At 53.0% G+C, this 19,307-nt stretch overlaps 1 protein-coding gene across 1 annotated transcript in view; it reads left to right on the plus strand.

Annotated features, from left to right (window-relative positions):
- The window catches only part of RNF19B (ring finger protein 19B), a 269,313-nt gene that overhangs the window by 36,142 nt on the left and 213,864 nt on the right, over nt 1-19,307 (plus strand). The gene's annotated exons all lie outside the window — the stretch shown is intronic.

Below are 19,307 nucleotides of genomic sequence, written 5' to 3' on the forward strand. Positions count from 1 at the left end.
TTGCTCCTCTAAGGTATCTTTTTTTTTTTTTTTTTTTTTTTTTGACAGGCAGGGTTACAGACAGTGAGAGAGAGACAAAGAGAAAGATCTTCCCTCCGTTGGTTCACTCCCCAGATGGCCGCAACAGCCGGAGCTACGCTGATCTGAAGCCAGGAGCCAGGTGCCCCCTCCTGGTCTCCCACACGGGTGCAGGGCCCAAGCACTTGGGCCATCCTCCACTGCACTCCCGGGCCACAGCAGAGAGCTGGCCTGGAAGAGGGGCAACCGGGACTAGAACCAGCGCCCATATGGGATGCCGGCGCTGCAGGCGGAGGATTAACCTAGCACACCACGGCGCTGGCCTCTACGGCATCTTAAAGTAACAAAATGCTAACTAGTAAAGCAGCCCCGGCACCATCTTTTTAAAAAAAAAAAATTATTTGTGTATTTATTTGTGAGGGAGGGAGAGGAGAGAGAGAGAGAGAGAGAGAGAATCACATCTGCTGGTTCGCTCTCTAAATACCAGAGACAGCTGGGGCTGGATCTGGGCACTCGATCCAGGCTTCCGCATGGGTGGCAGGAACCCAATTACTCCAGCCATCCCCGTTGCCTCCTGGGGTCTGCATGAGCTGGAATCTGGAATCAGAAGCCGGCACTGGGAATTGAACCCAGGAACTTCAGAGTGCGATGTGAGCATCCTAACCGGTAGGCCAGGCGCCACCGTCCCCAGTCTGCGTCTGACTACGTGTTCACTTTGAACAGCACGTGCATGAGAGGGTAGTTTTCAGAGCCAGCAGGCCTGGGCTGCGATTCGGACTCTGCTTATGACCTCGGCAAATTATTCAGCCTCTTCGTGCCGCTTCTCCCTCCGGGATTACGAGGAGTAAGTGAGGGCGGGCCACAGTGAGCTCTGTGTTGTAGCTAGCATCGCCCTCAGGCTCATGAGCACCAGCATCTTCGTCATCCGTGAACTTCCTGAGCGCCTCGCAGTGAGTGAGGCGAGGGGCTCTCCCCCCAAAGCGGACGGAGCAGCAGATGGCTGGGAAAGACTCATTCGCGGCCCAGCCGGGAGACATCCTGGGAAGTTCAAGTTCGTTCCTAGGCCGGCGCCGCGGCTCACTAGGCTAATCTTCCGCCTTGCGGCGCCGGCACACCGGGTTCTAGTCCCGGTCAGGGCTCCGGATTCTGTCCTGGTTGCCCCTCTTCCAGGCCAGCTCTCTGCTGTGGCCAGGGAGTGCAGTGGAGGATGGCCCAAGTGCTTGGGCCCTGCACCCCATGGGAGACCAGGAGAAGCACCTGGCTTCTGCCATCGGATCAGCGCAGTGCGCCGGCCGCAGCGCACCGGCCGCGGCAGCCATTGGAGGGTGAACCAACGGCAAAGGAAGACCTTTCTCTCTGTCTCTCTCTCACTGTCCACTCTGCCTCTCAAAAAAAAAAAAAAAAAAAAAAAAAAAAAAAAAAAAAAAAAAAAAAAAAGTTCGTTCCTACAGGATGAGGTAAATGTTTGGAAGTGGTGACACACACACACACACACACACACACACACACCCTGTGTGCCATTTCTCCCGTAGGCAGAATAAAGGGCTGTAAGTGGGTAATGGCACAGCTGCTAACACCCCCAGCAACGCACTCACACAAGTTTTGCTTCATAATCCTTTTTCTTTCTTTTTTAAAGATTTATTTCATTTATTTGAAAGGCAGAGTTACAGGGCGGGGGGGGGGGGGGAGGGGGACAGAGCAGGGTGGGGATTTTCCATCTGCTGGTTCACTTCTCAAATGGCTGCCACAACCAGGGCTGGGCAGGCTGAAGCCAGGAGCCAGGAGCCAGGAGCTTCTTCCAGGTCCCCCACACAGGTGCAAGGACCCAAGCACTTTGGGCTTTCTTCTGCTGTTTCCCAGGCCATGGCAGGGAGCTGGATTGGAGCAGAACAGCTGGAACTCGAACCGGAGCCCGTATGGGAGGCCAGCGCTGCAGAGGGCGGCTTTACCCGCTACGCCACAGCGCGGCCCCAGGAGTTCCTTTTTCTAAAGAAAGAGTAAGGGTGCTGTAGCGTCAGCTTTCCAGAGCGAGGCACCGGGCAAGTCCTGGCTGCTCCATTTCTGCTCCAGCTTCCTGCCAATGTGCATCCAGGGAGGCAGCCGATGACGGCCCAAGTGCTGGGGCCCTGCACCCGTGTGGGAGACCTGGAAGAAGCTCCTGCTCCTGGCCTCGGCCTGGCCCAGCCCTGGCTGTTGTGGACATTTGGGGAGTGACCAGTGAATGGAAGGTCTCTCTCTCTCTCTATCTCTGTCACTCTGCCTTTCAAGTAGATGAGAAAAACATCTCTTTAAAGTCTTACTTGTCCCTGTGGTTTTGCTCTTTGCTACTCTCCGTGTCTCAATACTCAGAGCACAGCTACTCCCGCAGGGCACGGAAGGATGAGTCCATGGCTCTGAAAGGGTTTGGGGCCCCTTTGGGCTCCTCCTCCCCTGAACCAGTGGCCTAATGTGGGGCACCTGTGTCAGGTACAGTGGCGGATCCTCATTCTCCAGGGAAAGGGAGGTGCCGGTGTTTGGTGGGGGCAGGGAGGGGCATGTCTGACACCCAGGGGAGCCTCTGGGGCTACATCTAGAAACTGCTATTTCAGGAGCAAAAGTGCTTTTTTAAAAATTTTTGTTCATTTATTTCTATTTATACGAAATCAGAGATCTCCAATCTGTTGGTTCACACTCCAAATGCCCACAACAGCCAAGGCCAGGAGCCCAGAACTCCATCCAGGTCTCCCACACGGGTGGCAGGGCCCCAAATACTTGAACCATCACCTGCTGCCTCCCAAGGGTGCCGATGAGCAGGAAGCTGGACTGGGATGTGGGCGTCCCAGGCAGTGGTGTCTTACCCGCCCTGCCAAATGCCCACCCTGGGAGTGAAAGCCCTAACGCATCAGACCCACGGGTCTCAGCTCCTTTGGGAATGGAGATTTGGGTCACCCAGGAGAGAAAGAACTTCATCTCTGGAAGCATTTAGCCTGGTGGTCAAGCCCGCTGCATCCCCCATCAGAGTGCCTGGCTTTGAGCAGCTCCAGTAACTGGGCTCCTGCTTCCTACAGGGAGAACCTGGATTGCACGCCTGTCTCCTGGCTCTGCTCTAGGCCAGTCTTGGCCATTGTGGGCAGAGTATCAGCTAGGGGAAAAGAAATGTGGGGTAGTGAATAGTGGAGGAAAAAAACACATGAGTAGAAGTATTGACTCATGGACAGCTGAGAAATGAGAGCTGTGTTAGCATTTCATATTTTCTCCCTTGCTCTATTGTGCATATCTTTATAGAGCTTCTGTGTATTTACAGAAAACCTATTTCTAGGGCTGGCATTGTGGCATAGTGGGTTAAGCCACCGCCTGAGGTACTAACACCCCATGTGGGCTCCAGTTCAAGTCCCAGCTGCTCCATTTGCAATCCAGCTCCCTGCTAACATGCTTGAGACAGCGGCAGCAGGTAACCCAAGTCCTTGGGCTCCTGCACCCACATGGGAGACCCAGCTGAAGCTCCTGGCTTTGTCCTGACCCAACCCTAGCCATTGCAGCCCTATGGGCAGTGACCCAGCAGAAGGATGTGTGTGTGTGTGTGTGTGTGTCCCTCTCTGTAACTCTGCCTTTCAAATAAATACATAAATCTGAAAGAAAGAGAGAAAGAGAGAGAGAGAGAGAGAGAGAAAGAAAGAAAGGAAGGAAGGAAGGAAGGAAGGAAGGAAGGAAGGAAGGAAGGAAATGTCTTCCACTGTCTCACATTATCCTTGGTATGAAAATGTGTATTGCTGGTAACTTGATAATTCACTTTTTCAGTTACAGGTATTTAGGTTACATGTAGAATTGTCAAGGAACTGGAATGATGGGGCCGGCACCGTGGCTCACTTAGTTAATCCTTAGTCTGCAGCGCTGGCATCCCATGTGGGCGCCGGGTGCTCCTCTTCCAGCCCAGCTCTCTGCTGTGGCCCGACAGGACAATGGAGGATGGCCCAAGTCCTTGGGCCCTGCACCGGCATGGGAGACCAGGAGTAAGCACCTGGTTCCTGGTTTTGGATGGGCACAGCGCGCCAGCTGTAGCAGCCATTTGTGGGGTGAACCAACACTCTCTCTCTCTCTCTCACTGTCTAAAACTATACCTGTTAAATTAAAAAAAAAAAAAAAAGGAACTGGAATGAGCCTCAGGCAGAAATGGATGTGTGACTGATCTCAGGGAAGGAGTTTACATCCCTTAAGGGAAAAGGGATGGAGCAGTGTAAATACGGTGATTTGGTTCTCTACGTCTGTTCCACCCACTTCCGCCTACTGCAGAGGCTGCCGGTCTGAACCCTGTATTCTCCAGACTCCTGTGCAACCACCGCTCTGTGTGCAAATCCTCTTCTACCAATCACCCCTTTGTACAAGAGTTGGGAGGAGAAAGTGGGCTGAGGCTGTCTCCCAGCTGTGTGGCGGTCGTTGCACTTTGCGGCAACCTGGGGTTAGTCCTCAGCCGCATCTGTGTCCACCTACTGCTGCTGCTCGTGTCAGGAGGCAGTTAGGGGGCCGGCATCGGGCATCGTGGCGTAACGGGTAAAGCTACCTCCTGCGGTGTTGGCATCCCGTAGGTCCCAGCTGCTCCACTTCTGATCCAGCTCCCTGCGAATGGCCTGGGAAAGACAGCTCAAGATGGCCCAAGTGCTTGGACCCCTGCACACATGTGGGAGACCAGAAAGAAGCGGCAGCCTTCTGGCTTCCGTCTGACCCACTTCCGGCTGACCCACTTCCGGCCATGGCAACCCCTTGGGGGGCAAGCCAGCAAAGGGAAGTTTCCCATTCTCTCTCTCTCTCTCTCTCTCTCTCTCTCTCTCTCTGTGTCTCTCTTCTTCTTCTCTTTCTCCTCCTCCTCCTTCTTCTTCCTCTTCTTCTTCTCTCTGTAACTAACTTCCAAATAAATAAATCTTAAAAAAAAAAAAAAAAAGAGGCAGTCACGGCGGCAGTGAGAGCTGACCGAGTGCTCCGCTGTCCAGTGAGTAGCTTCAGGGAGCAGTAGCACAGGTGGTCTTGTGTCACTCAGATGGCAGGCACAGGGATGTGGGTAACCATCCCAGCTTTACAACTTGAGAGAGAATTCATGCAGTGTGAAATTCATCATTATAAACTGCAACGGAGTGCATTAGCTTTCTGTTAGCATATCAAAAACCCAAGAGAAGCTACTTGGGGAGGAAAGAGGTTCACGTTGGCTCACGTGCTTAGAGGTTCACAGTCCAAGAAGAGGCAGCGACTGGGTGTGTTCACGGGAAGGAGCGGGTGAGAGCCAGGAAGCAGAGAGCCCAGCCTCTTCCTGCTGAAGATGATCAGAGTTGGGCCGGTGCTGTGGCCTCCTCCTGCAGCGCCAGCATCCCTTATGGGCTCTGGAGTCCTGGCTGCTCAATTCCCATCCAGCTCTCTGCTATGGCCTGGGAAAGCAGTGGAAGATGGCCCAAGTCCTTGGGCCCCTGCACCTGCATGGGGCATCCAGAAGAAGCTCCTGGCTCCTGACTTCGGATTGGCCCAGCTCCAGCCATTGCAGCCATTTGGGGAGTGAACCAGCAGATGGAACTTTCTCTCTTTCTCTTTCTCTCTCTCTCTCTCTCTCTGCCTCTTTATAACTCTGCCTTTCAAATAAATAAATAAATCTTTTAAAAATGTATCTGATAGGCTGGTGCCGTGGCTCAATGGGCTAATCCTCCGCCTTGCAGCACCGGCACACCGGGTTCTAGTCCCAGTCGGGGCTCCGGGTTCTGTCCCGGTTGCCCCTCTTCCAGCCCAGCTCTCTGCTGTGGCCAGGGAGTGCAGTGGAGGATGGCCCAAGTGCTTGGGCCCTGCACCCCATGGGAGACCAGGAGAAGCACCTGGCTCCTGCCATCGAATCAGCGCGGTGCGCCAGCCGCAGCACGCTGGCCGTGGCAGCCATTGGAGGGTGAACCAACGGCAAAGGAAGACCTTTCTTTCTGTCTCTCTCTCTCTCACTGTCCACTCTGCCTGTCAAATATATATATATATATGATCAAATTTTAAAAAAAAAAAGTGTTTCCTAGGACTAATCCCTGACAGAGAAAGGTCAGGGCACGAGCTGACGTGCAGGCACACGCCATCACCATGAATTCCTAGAAAGCCGGAATAGAAAGCACTTTTGAAGTGAACAATCCAACCTCCTCATTTGATAAAGAAGAAACGAAGGCACCACGAGGAAGACCCAAAACCCAGGAGGCTTAGTGCCCGCTCCTCCCTGCGCCGCCCCTGTGCCCCGTGCACCTGAGCTGATGCTGCGTCACGAAGTCGCTGTGATTCGGGTCACGTAAACCCTGTGCGGCCGGCCCTGCCCACCTCACTGCAGCTGATTGGACACGGGCTCTGGGCCTGAGCCAAGTGCTGCTGGGAACACACTGGCTATGATGGAGGCCAAGGGCCCATGTGAGACCGAAATGCACAGGCAGGCTGGAGCATGCCCAGAGGGCTCGGCGTCAGAGCCCAAGCCTGTGGCTGGGACCTGCTCGCGGCTGCTGAGGCAGCTTCCCCAGGGTACCCTCCCTCCCTGTGGGTTCCTGCTGTCGCCCCCTTGATCGGAAGTCGTCTGAGCCTGGCTCTTGCTTGCACACCTGAAGGGGCTCACGCACGCGCTCAGACGTGGCCCCTGATTCCCAGGAGATCGCCTAGCCAGCCTGCAAAAGCAGCCGGCCCCTGACCGGCTCTGGCAGTCTGGCCATCATGTGCATCCATGCTCATATGGTTGTCTCTTCCCGCGCGGAGGGGGCTTGTGAGTGGAGGGCCACCAGGCGAGAACACAGCTGACGGAGCGGCTGAGGCTGGAGCTGACACCCGGAGGAGGCAGCGAGGGCGGGGAGCTGAGCCTCCCTTCGGGGCTGCCTTTGTGAACGGTCTTGGATGTAGCTGCAGATGCAGCTGTGGCAGCCCCCAGCTCCGCCGCCGCCTGCGGGCACCTGCCGTTGAGGACATTCATTCGGTACTCGCTGGAAGTGGACTGCGCTCTGTGCCAGGCCCTGGGCTCCGGCACAGAGAGTGACATCCACAGAGGGGGGACACAGCCCTGAAACCATAGCGAGAGAGAGGGGGACTGGCTTTCCCCTCTCGTCAGGGAGGGAAGATGGAGAGCCAGGCCAGGGAGGAACAGCTTAGCAGAGCCCTGGGGGCGAGGATTTCCAGGGGAAGCGCGGCCAGCTGACGTGCCAGCAGTCGGGCTGGCCACGGGCTGTGTTTGTCCCATGAAAAATAATTTTAGAGAGAGCCATTTCGGAAGATGACAGCAATAGAAAAGTGACTTCACTTGTTGGGGAGTGAGCAGAAGGTAGGGAGGCAGAGACAGCAGACAGCTCTAAGGAGCGGAGATTTCTTTTTTATTTTTCAGTGGAGAGACTCAAATGTGTTTGCAGGCTCAGAAAAAAAAAAGAGAGAGAGAGAGAGCGCCCAGAGAGAAGGGAGGGAGACGATATAAGAGAGAGAGAAGTTTTTCTTTCTAAGAGAGAGGCAGAGGGGGAAAGAGCTACCATTAGATGGTTTATTCCTCAGATGCTCAGCTGGGGCTGTGCTGGGGCCAGAACCAGGAGTGTGAGTTCAGGCCCAGGGGCGTCTCCCACATGGAAGGCAGGAACTCAAACACAGGGGCCACCATGTGCCGCCTCCCAGGTCTGCAGCAGGAAGCTGGAGTCAGGAGCCAGGGCTGGGAATCAAACCCGGTACTCCCACGGGGGACCCTGGCATGTTAACCAACCAGGGACAAGCCTGCGCCTGTCCCTGAGAAGACAGATCAAGGGCATGGACAGAGGGGGTGGCTGTGGACGTAAGAAGGGCCCCTCCCCTGTTGGCTTGTGGGGGGGGGATCTAGAGAATTTAGAGAAGACGTAAAACGCCTAGTTTGATCAACTTTATCAGCCCTCGCTCCCCCTCCCTTGTTGTAAGTGTTGGTCTTCCATGGCCACAGGTGGCAGCACTGGGACGTGACAGGCTGAAGAATGCAGCCAAGGCTGGGAAAATTAAAAGCGAAGCCAAAGCTTTCTGGAGTACAGGCCGTTTGCTCCCGGGGCTGCTATGCAGAGAAGATGCAGGCAGGAGCCTCCTGAAGGCCGGAGAGTAACCGCATTGCAGGGGGAGGCAGAGACGCCATCTGACTACACCCAAGGATGGCATCTTTAAAAAGAGAGGGAGATACAAAGAGATCTTCCATCTGATGGCTGCTTTCCAAATGCCTGCAACAGCTGGGGCTGGGCCAGACTGAAGCCAGGAGCCTGGAACTCCATCCGGGTCTCCCACATGGGTGGCGGGGACCCAAGTACTTGAGCCATCCTCTGCCTGCCCCAGGCACAAGTGCTTCTCTCTGAGCCATAGGCGTCCCTAACCAGCTGCACTGCAACGCCGGCTCCCGGGGTTGCTTTCATGCTGGAATCTAACCGCACGGAGAGCCCTGGTGCTTTTCACTGGTGTGATTCCACAGCTTCTTCCTCCCTTGCCCTGGACGGCGTTCCAGGGTCCCTGCACCCACACGGGAGACCCGGATGGGGTTCCAGGGTCCCTGCGCTCACACAGGAGACCCGGATGGGGTTCCAGGGTCCCCGCACCCACACAGGAGACCCGGACGGGGCTCTAGGGTCCCCTCGCCCACACGGGAGACCCCAACGGGGTTCCAGGGTCCCCGCACCCACATGGGAGACCCGGGCGGGGCTCTAAGCTCCTGGCTTTGGCTTGGCCTGTGCGGGCATTTGTGGAATGAACCAGTGGATAGGAAGATCTCTGTCTCTGTCTCTCTGACTTCACAAAAATAAAGATGAAAACACACACAGCACGCACAGCACACAACATACACACTACACACACACAGAGAACACAGCACACACAGCATACAACACACATATTACACATACAACACACATAGCACACACACAACACATACAGCACACAGTACACAGCACACACAACATACATACTACACACAAACCACAACCACACGCAACATATACACTACACACTACACACACAACATATAGCACACACACTACACATACCACACACACATACCACACACACCACACACATCACACACCACACAACATACATACTATACACACACACCATGCACATACACCACACAACATACATACTACATACACAGCACACACCGCACACACAGAGAACACAGCACACACAACACACAACATACATACCACACACAGAACACCACACACAGCACACACAGCACATACCACACAACATACACACTATACACACGCACCATGCACACACATCACGCACAGCACACAAATGCATACAGCACACACAACATACATACTACACACATACCACACACACATCACGAACAACACACACCACACACAGCACACACACTACACACACACAGCACACACCACACACAGCACACACACACAGCACACACCACACATGCACACCACACACACACAGCACACCACACACATGCACACCACACACACAGCACACACACCACACACACCAGACACACCACACAATAACAAAGCCCCCTTGACTTCCCTGCCCTCCAGACACCACTCGGTCTTCGCCCTTCATTCCTGATCCCTAAAATCTCCTCGTTCCTCAACTGGTCTCTATGCGCCAGTCTCACCGTCACAGCAACTGCCCTCATGAGTGCCACGTCGTCCGTGCCACATCATCTGTGCCACGTCGTCCGTGCCACATCGTCCTTGCCACATCATCTGTGCCACGTCGTGTTCCCAAATCCAGGGGTCGCTTTCTGTGTCATCGGTCCTTGCAGCAGCAGTCAGCAAGACGCCCACTCCCTCGCACTTCAAACCTGCTGCCCTTGGCTCCGGACCCCTCGCAGTCGGGCGGTCCTCTGCCTCCGCGCCCGGCAGTCAGCTCCCCGTAGTTGGTTCCTGCCTCCGGGTTCAGTCCCCAGTGACCCGTTCCCCTGCAACCCCAGCCTCTGGGACCGACCTGGTCCTCACCGATAGCTACACCGCTCGAAGGCTCTGCACAGCCTCCTCCCCGACACGCAGCTGCTGTCTCCAGCTCACTCCAGCATCTTCTCAACAGCTCTTGGGCTGCCCAAGACCCCCATTCCCTTGGCCCTTCCTTCTGATGTGCCGGGAACCGGGCCCTCCTCGCTCCTCTGCTCTGTGTGCATCCTCCTCAGTGACCTCATCCGGTCCCTCCCTTGACTTTTTTTTTTCTTGACAGGCAGAGTGGACAGTGAGAGAGAGACAGAGAGAAAGGTCTTCCTTTTTCTGTTGGTTCACCGCCCCCCACCCCCGCCATGGCCACTGCAGTCGGCGCACTGCGCTGATCCGAAGCCAGGAGCCAGGTGCTTCTCCTGGTCTCCCTTGCGGGTGCAGGGCCCAAGCACAGACCTGTCCGGGTCTCCCATGTGGAGCTGCTTGAGCCATCACTAGTTGCTTCCCGGGATGTGCATCAGCAGGGAGCTGGAATCCGGCGTGGAGCTGAGGGGCTGGTGTTCTGTCACAACAGGTAACCATCGCACACTGGGGCGCCAACTGGGGTCCCCGCTACCGTACTTCCAGGGAAAATGCCTGGGAAAGCAGCAGATGATGGCCCAAGTGCTGGGGCCCCTGCCACCTGCTTGGGAGACGGATAGAGCCTCTGGTTCCTGGCTTCAGCCTGGTCCAGACCTATCTCGAGGTAATTTGAGGAGTGAAACAGCAGGTGTGTGTGTGTGTGTGTGTCTCCCCCTCTCTCTGACACTTTGCCTTTCAAATAAATAAATCTTAAAAAAAAAAAAAAAAAAAAAAAAGAGTGAAGCCGAGCCTTGAACCCAGGCATGCTGATATGGGACACAGACGTCCCAGCTGCATCTTAACCACAGCGCCAAAGCCCGACTCTGCTGTTTGACTAAAGACAGAGCTCTACAGCATGTCCGCGTGTTGATCAGAACGCTCTGTTGGAGGGAGAGCACTTGATGCTGCCAGAGAAAAAGGGCGTAATTGCAGAAGCAAAGTCGTCGATACGGAGAGAGTTCAGCCTTAGAAACGAGCGGGAGGACTTTGTTCATGCTAACAGGGAAGAGGGCAGAGAGTGTGGATCCCTGCTCTGCTCTGAGCATCCATGGGAAGAGTTCTGTGTAACTGTGTCTTCAGTTCTCTAGGGTACAGACATAGGAATAGAATTCTTGGATCATATGGTTATTTTGTATTTAATTAAAAACAACTTTTCAAACTCAACTAGAAGGATAGCAATACTGCAAGATTTGTTGTTGGATTTCTTTTTTGAAAGGCAGAATGAGAGAGAGAGAGAGAGAGAGAGAGAGAGAATCTTTCATCCACTGGTTCACTCCCCAAATGCCTACAACAGCCGGGACTGGGGCAGGCTGAAGCCCGGAGTCAGAAACTCCAGCCAGGTCTCCCGCATGGGCGGCATGGACCCGCGTATTTGAGCCATCGGCGGCTGCCTCCCAGAGTGCACATTAGCAAGAAGCTGGATCAGAAGCAGAGGTGGGGGCCAGCGCTCTGGAGTGGCAGGCAAAGCCAAGGCCTGCAGTGCTGGTTTGAATCCTGGCTGCTCAACTTCCAATCCAGCTCTCTGCTGTGGCCTGGGAAGGCAGTGGAAGATGGCCCAAGTCCTTGGGCACCTGCTACCACATGGAAAGACCCAGAGGAAGTTCCTGGCTTTGGATCTGCCCAGCTCCGGCTGTTGTGACTGTTTGGGGAATGAACTAGCGAATGGAAGATTCTCTCTCTCTCTTTCTCTCTCTCTCTCTCTCTCGCTCTCTGCCTCTGCCTCTCAGTAACTCTGCCTTTCAAATAAAATATATATATAAAAAAAAGTTCCCTTTATCTCTCTATCTCTGCCTCTTAAATAAATAAAAGAAGCAGAGGTGGTACTTGGACCCAGGCACTGTAAAATGGAAGCGGGTGTCTCAAGCCCTGGCTTAATTTGCTGCACCACAATGCCACCCTTCCATCTATGCTTAAATTTCAAGGAACGGAAACCTGCTCCCTGGGATGCTTGCACTGTTTCCCATCCCCCTAGGCAGTGCAGGCAGGTCCCCTTTCCCCACAGCACCAACACTGGCCCTGGTGGGTGTGAAGTGCTGTCTGTGTGTAACCCCATTTGCACTCCCCTGTTAACTAATGGCTTCGAGCTGCTTTTCATGCGTCTGTCGACCCTCTGTGTATGTTCTTTGGAGAACTGTATATTCAAACCTTTTGCCTACTTTTAATAAGTTTTTATTTATTTTAGGGGCACGACAGGAGGGGATGGGCTGGGTCAAAGCCAGGAGTTGGGGACTCCAGCCCAGTCTCCCACATCGGTGGCAGGAACCCAGTCCCTTGAGCCATTACTGCTGCTTCCCAGGGTCCTCGTTAACAGGAAGCTGGAGTCACGAGCTAGAGCTGTGCATCAAAGCCAGGCACTCCCATGGGGACCCAGGCATCTTAACTGGCCTCTCCACCACTAAAGCAAACGCTTGCCCCATTCCTTTTTTTTTTTTTTTTTTTTTTTTTTTTTTTGACAGGCAGAGTGGACAGTGAGAGAGAGAGACAGAGAGAAAGGTCTTCATTTTGCCGTTGGTTCACCCTCCAATGGCTGCCACGGCTGGCGCGCTGTGGCCGGCACACTGCACTGATCCAATGGCAGGAGCCAGGTGCTTCTCCTGGTCTCCCATGGGGTGCAGGGCCCAAGCACTTGGGCCATCCTCCACTGCACTCCCAGGCCACAGCAGAGAGCTGGCCTGGAAGAGGGGCAACCGGGACAGAATCTGGCGCCCTGACCGGGACTAGAACCCGGTGTGCCGGCGCTGCTAGGTGGAGGATTAGCCTAGTGAGCCACGGCGCCGGCTGACAATCAGTTCTATCATTCAAGTTAAACCGTACCATTGATGCCCACAGCCAAGTGTGCCAGGCAAGATGTGCACCAGGCAAGGCCTGCCTCAGTGAACTGGTTTTCCTCTTGTCCTTGTCTTGTCTCCATTGTAGGGCAACTACAGATGCACATTAGCTCATCTAAGAGTCTTAATCTTTTACTCAAATTTGACTTGATTGTATTTATTGTTATTATTGATATGTCTGACATGTGGAATTATTTCTGCCATAATGGTTTGTGTTTTTTATTGATTGTGTTCTGTCTTTCCTGAAATTCATTTATAACTGATGCAGGCCTACGTGGAGGATGTGATTTATTAAGCAGCAACTTTTAAGTAGATGTTGTCACTGTTCACTTAAAATACCCATTCTTGCTTCTTTTTCCTTCCATGAGATACATTTTACTATCCTCTTGATCCAGTTTCTCTGCACCAGGGAGCACCCAGAGATGCTAGATAAGAAAGGAGAGCCATGGCTGAGTCTCAAGTCAACCCTGAGCTAAAATTCAGAAGATACTGTTTTTTTTAAGATTATTGGCCGGCGCTGCAGCTCACTAGGCTAATCCTCCGCCTTGCGGCGCCGGCACACCGGGTTCTAGTCCCGGTCGGGGCGCCGGATTCTGTCCCGGTCGGGGCACCGGATTCTGTCCCGGTTGCCCCTCTTCCAGGCCAGCTCTCTGCTGTGGCCCGGGAGTGCAGTGGAGGATGGCCCAAGTGCTTGGGCCCTGCACCCCATGGGAGACCAGGAGAAGCACCTGGCTCCTGCCTTCGGATCAGTGCAGTGCGCCGGCCGTGGCGGCCATTGGAGGGTGAACCAACGGTAAAAGGAAGACCTTTCTCTCTGTCTCTCTCTCTCACTGTCCACTCTGCCTGCCTGTCAAAAAAAAAAAAAAAGATTTATTTATTTACCTGAAAGACAAAGTTACAGAAATACAAAGGCAGAGGCAGAGAGAGAGAGAAAGAGAGAGAGAGAGGTCTTCCATATTCTTGTTCACTCCCCAAATGGCTGCAACAGCCGGAACTGTGCTGATCCAAAGCCAGGAGCCAGGAGCTTCTTCCAGGTTGCCCAGGTGGGTGCAGGGGCCCAAGGATTTGGGCCATCTTCCACTGCTTTCCCAGGCCATAGCAGAGAGCTGGATCAGAAGTGGAGCAACCAGATCTCCAACCAGCACCCATATGGGATGCTGGTGCTGCAGGCGATGGTTTTACCTGCTACACCACAGCGCCGGCCCCAAGGATACTATTCTTGATGCCTCCTAAAAATCAACATCAGGCCGGCGCCGCAGCTCACTAGGCTAATCCTCCGCCTTGCAGCGCCGGCACACCCGGTTCTAGTCCCGGTTGGGGCGCCGGATTCTGTCCCGGTTGCCCCTCTTCCAGGCCAGCTCTCTGCTGTGGCCCGGGAGTGCAGTGGAGGATGGCCCAAGTGCTTGGGCCCTGCACCCCATGGGAGACCAGGAGAAGTACCTGGCTCCTGCCATCGGATCAGTGCAGTGGGCTGGCCGCAGCATGCCAGCCGCGGCGGCCATTGGAGGGTGAACCAACGGTAAAAGGAAGACCTTTCTCTCTGTCTCTCTCTCTCACTGTCCACTCTGCCTGTCAAAAAAAAAAAAAAATCAACATCACCATTACAGCCGACAGTTTACAAAGTGCACTTTACTGTGTCCAGCTTCCTGAATCTTCTCCAAAACTTAGGAACCAGTTGTTGTTAGCATTTCAATTTTACAAAATGGATTTGAGGGTCAAAACATTAATTTGCTTGCCTAAAATCAAATAGCCAGCCAATGGAAAAGCTGGAGAATGAATTAAATTATTTCCTTAAATCCCCTGAGTTCTCAGAATTATGCAAGTGATGGTATCGGAAAGTGTTGACTCGTAGAATATCCTTGACCACAGTGAAATTACGTATTAATATTCAGGGAGGTGGTTCTTTAAGTGTTTCATTCACTCTTTATTTCACTCCATTTTTTCCTTGCCATCTAGTGTCCCTTCTCTCAGAAAATGACTTTATACCCCTGTCTACCTGTGCAAGCCAGGTTCCAGGAGGTCACCACAGATACCTCTTTCTCCCTCACCCCACACCCAGTCACCCACCACACGTCATTGACTCAATCTCTTAAGTCCACCCACTTACTCCTTTCCTCCCTTTTAATACCCTAATGCTAACCACCATCACCTCACATCTCTGGCCTAGGGCAGCCTCCTGATTGGGCTTCTCAAGGCCAAGGCCAAGGCCATTCTTGCTTTCTCACCCATTTCCTGTCCCGCAGCAGCTGGAGTGATTTCATAAAATCGAAATCTGACCATGGCACGTCTCGTCTCAACATCCTGCAATCCATACTGTGGCTCTGAGAATCAAGTCCAGAATCCTGACCTTGTCTCTCGAGAGACTTGCGTGAGAATCTCTGCAGCTTTATAGCAAGAGGGTGGCTTTCTTCTGCTGCCACAGAGGGCTTTGTCCAGGGCCTCTTCCTCCCCCACCTCCGTGCCATCCCCCATCCTGGCCTCTCCTCCATCTCTCACCTCCAGCATCTGCCTTTTTCTCCTGACTTCCTCCAAAGCCTTCCCCACCCCCCACTCCTCAGTCTGCTGGGTCTCCTGTACACAAGCTCATGAACACCCTGCAATCCCACCTTTGTCCTAACTGCACTTGCCGCTGACCTCTTTCCCCCACCCACCTCCCTCCCAGATTACCACTTCAATGCACTGCATTTCACTGTCCATGTATTTGCCTTATCACCCTTCCATGTTACAGATGAGGAACCTGGGGCTAACAGGTGGGAGAGCTGGGTCACGCTCCTGTCTTTCTGGCTCCAGATTCACAGCTTTGACAGCTTCATAGCACTGACATCAGTGAGGTGTGTCCGTGGGGACTTTTGTGTCATTGGCAGGTCAATGGAAGGACTTTAAGACCCTTAGCCCCGAAACCTGGGTTTAGCTGTCCATGTGTTGGATATAATTGGCTACATTCGTCTGAATTAGTTCATGTACACAAACTCTGCAAAACAGAGAGAATGGAGGCTCTGTGCTTCCCCCAGATGTCTCGCTGCTGATGGGCTAGGCCAACCACATCCCCACCCCCACCTTGGTGGTGCTGACTCACTGCTAGGTTCCACGACCTCACCACTTCTGCCTGCATCTGTCTCCCCGGTTCCAGGGACACCAGACCCTGCCCTGTGGGCATGAGAAGGGGGAGCTGGTGACAAGCACCTGTCATACTGGGAATCAGGATCAACCTATGTGCCCATAGCTTTTAACTGGTCTTTTAGCGCAAAGTGCTTAAGGCAACCTATGTCCGTTAGCTACCACATGCTCAACAGAAAAACGAGTGCTTATGTGATGATGGTGAGTAACAGTGGAAGTAAAAGGACCTCTTCAGTGGACACGTACCACAGTCTATGGTGCGTTAAGAACCCAGAAGATATTGACTATTGTCTCATCTCCTCTTCACAGACACCCTAAAGAGATGCTCTTCTCGCCCCCGTGTTTCAGGTGCAGAAACTGTGACTTAGAGAGGTCAAGGGACTGGTGTATTGTCACAAAGCCCAGCAGAGAAGCAGCGGTGGTCCGTCTTTAAAGACCTTGCTCTGTTTTAAAGTGGAAAACATGATTTTTAAAGCAGCCAAGCAATACAAAAGAGTGTACAATAAAAAGTCAGCTACCCTCACGTGTAATCCCAGGCCGCTTTTGCAGAAGTAGCCACGGGTACCCATGTACTGGATATTTACTGGGACAGGTTGCTGCATCTCCAAGCTCTTCCGTGGAAATGGGTGAATATATACCTATGTTTCTTTATCGGCATTCTTTTTATTTTTATTATTATTTTTTTTAACAGGCAGAGTGGACAGTGAGAGAGAGAGACAGAGAGAAAGGTCTTCATTTTGCCGTTGGTTCACCCTCCAATGGCCGCCGCGGCCGGCTCACCGCGCTGATCCGAAGGCAGGAGCCAGGTGCTTCTCCTGGTCTCCCATGGGGTGCAGGGCCCAAGCACCTGGGCCATCCTCCACTGCACTCCCAGGCCACAGCAGAGAGCTGGCCTGCAAGAGGGGCAACTGGGACAGAATCCGGCGCCCCGACCGGGACTAGAACCCAGTGTGCTGGCGCCACAGGCGGAGGATTAGCCTATTGAGCCGTGGCGCCGGCGCCCCATTCGTTTTTCAATTGGACTATTTGTCTTTTTGCTGTTGAGCTGCAGAACTTCTTTACGCATTCTGGGGAGGAGCCCCTTGTCAGATTATGATTTACAAGTATTTCCTCCAGTTCTGTAAGTTGTCTTTCCCTTTGCTTCATAGTGTTTGTTGAAGCACAGACACTTTTTGACTTTAATGAAGTCACATTTATCAGGGCCAGCGCTGTGGCACACTAGGTAAATCCTCTGCCTGCGGCACCAGCATCCCATATGGGCGCTGGTTCTAGTCCTGGCTGTTCCTCTTCCAGTCCAGCTCTCTGCTGTGGCCTGGGATAGCAGTAGAAGATGGCCCAAGTGCTTGGGCCCCTGCACCCGCATGGGAGACCAGGAAGAGGCACCTGGCTCCTGGCTTCAGATCGGCATAGCTCTGGCCATTGCAGCCAATTGGAGAGTGAACCAACGGAAGGAAGACCTTTCTCTCTTTCTCTCTCACTGTCTGTAAACTCTACCTGTAAAATAAATTTTTTAAAACATTTTAAAAATAAATCACATTTATATATTTTTTTTCTTTGATTGCTTGTCCTTTTAGTTTTGTGACTAAGAAATTGAGTGACACCTTGACAGCAGGGACTCCATTTTAGAGCACCTGAGACCCCATCTTGAGAAAGCACCCCCTACCGTGAGACTCTGGTCTGAAATTACGATCTAACAGCACGCTGCATCCCACTTGGCAGAGCACAGAAACTCCCTAGCATGATCGCTCAAGCTTAAAACAGGTAGGCTGCACCTGGATTCATGTTCAGATTGTAATTTGTTTATTGTTAGTTTCCCATAGGCCTTAGGTCAACTTGACCCTAGTAACTATGTATTCCACACCCCATCCCGGCAACCATGTACTCCCCGTCCCCTGCTCATGGTTTTTGCCTTTATAAACCCTGTTGCTCTGAGCTTCCGGGCTGAGAGTTCTTTAGGGCTTGAGCCCGCTCTCCACCGCCGGCAATAAAGGACCATGGTCACATTTTATCAACGCGTGGTGCTCCTCTGCTTGCACTCACTCAGGCACAACAAAATCATTGCCTAATTAGAGTTACAGGGACTTATGCCTATGTTTTCTTCTAAGAGTTTTATAATCTCAGTTCTGGTGTCTGGCCTGTTTTGAGTTGTGTATGGTAAGAGGTAGGGCTCCTCCTTTTGTGGATGAACACCCAAGGGCTCCAGCGCCGTTTGTTCAAAGACTATTCTATCTCCCTGGGGTCGTCCTGGCACCCCTGTCAAACACCCCCTGGCCATAGGCATATTTTTGCTCCTTGGTTACATCATTTTTATTTCTGGACTCTCAATCCTGTGCCATTGCTCTGTCTGTCCTTATGTCAACACTGCATTACCTTGGTTACTTTAACTTTGTAGTATATTGGGTCTTCCAAGTTTGTTTTTCTTTATCAAGATTATTTTGACCATCCTAGATCATTTATATTTCCATATAAATTTTAGGATGAGCTTATTTCCTGCAAAAGGAGCAGGGGGCAGCTTGAATTTTAATAGGGGTTATATTGAATTTTGGGGGACTAGTCAGCCTAAAAATATTGTCTTTACCAGTGCTGCAGCTCAATAGGCTAATCCTCCACCTAGTGGTGCTGGCACACTGGGTTCTAGTCCCGGTCGGGGCGCCGGATTCTGTCCCGGTTGCCCCTCTTCCAGGCCAGCTCTCTGCTGTGGCCCGAGAAGGCAGTGGAGGATGGCCCAAGTGCTTGGGCCCTGCACCCCATAGGAGACCAGGAGAAGCACCTGGCTCCTGGCTTCGGATCAGCGCGGTGCGCTGGCCGCAGTGCGCCGGCCGTGGCGGTCATTGGAGGGTGAACCAACGGCAAAGGAAGACCTTTCTCTCTGTCTCTCTCTCTCACTATCCACTCTGCCTGTCAAAAAAAAAATTTTGGTTTGATGCAAAAAAGTTTAAATCCATGTGTATGTTTTTCATAATACACATTTTATGAAATTTTTAAAGATCTTCTCATGTTACTGGATTTTGAATTAATTTTTTTATTATTTTTTTTTTATTGGAAAGGCAGACACAGAGGCAGAGAGGTCTCCCCTACGCCAGTTTACTCCCCTCAACAGCCAGCACCACACCAGGTCAACCTGGGCCTCCTATGCGGGTCACAGGGGCCGAAGTCCTCCAGCCGCCACCTGCTGCACTGGGGAGAAGCTGGCATCGCGAGCAGAGCCAGGACTCAAACCCAGGCACTCCAGTAGGGAACGCGGGTGTCTCGGGCAGCATCCCAGCCGCCGCGCCAAGCACCCGCCCTGTGACTGGTTCTAGGCGGGAGAACGACACGGCCTGGGTTTGGAAGAGTGCTTGGTAGGGTG

The sequence above is a fragment of the Oryctolagus cuniculus genome, chromosome 7 (assembly GCF_964237555.1).
Source record: "Oryctolagus cuniculus chromosome 7, mOryCun1.1, whole genome shotgun sequence".
Lineage (NCBI taxonomy): Eukaryota > Metazoa > Chordata > Mammalia > Lagomorpha > Leporidae > Oryctolagus > Oryctolagus cuniculus.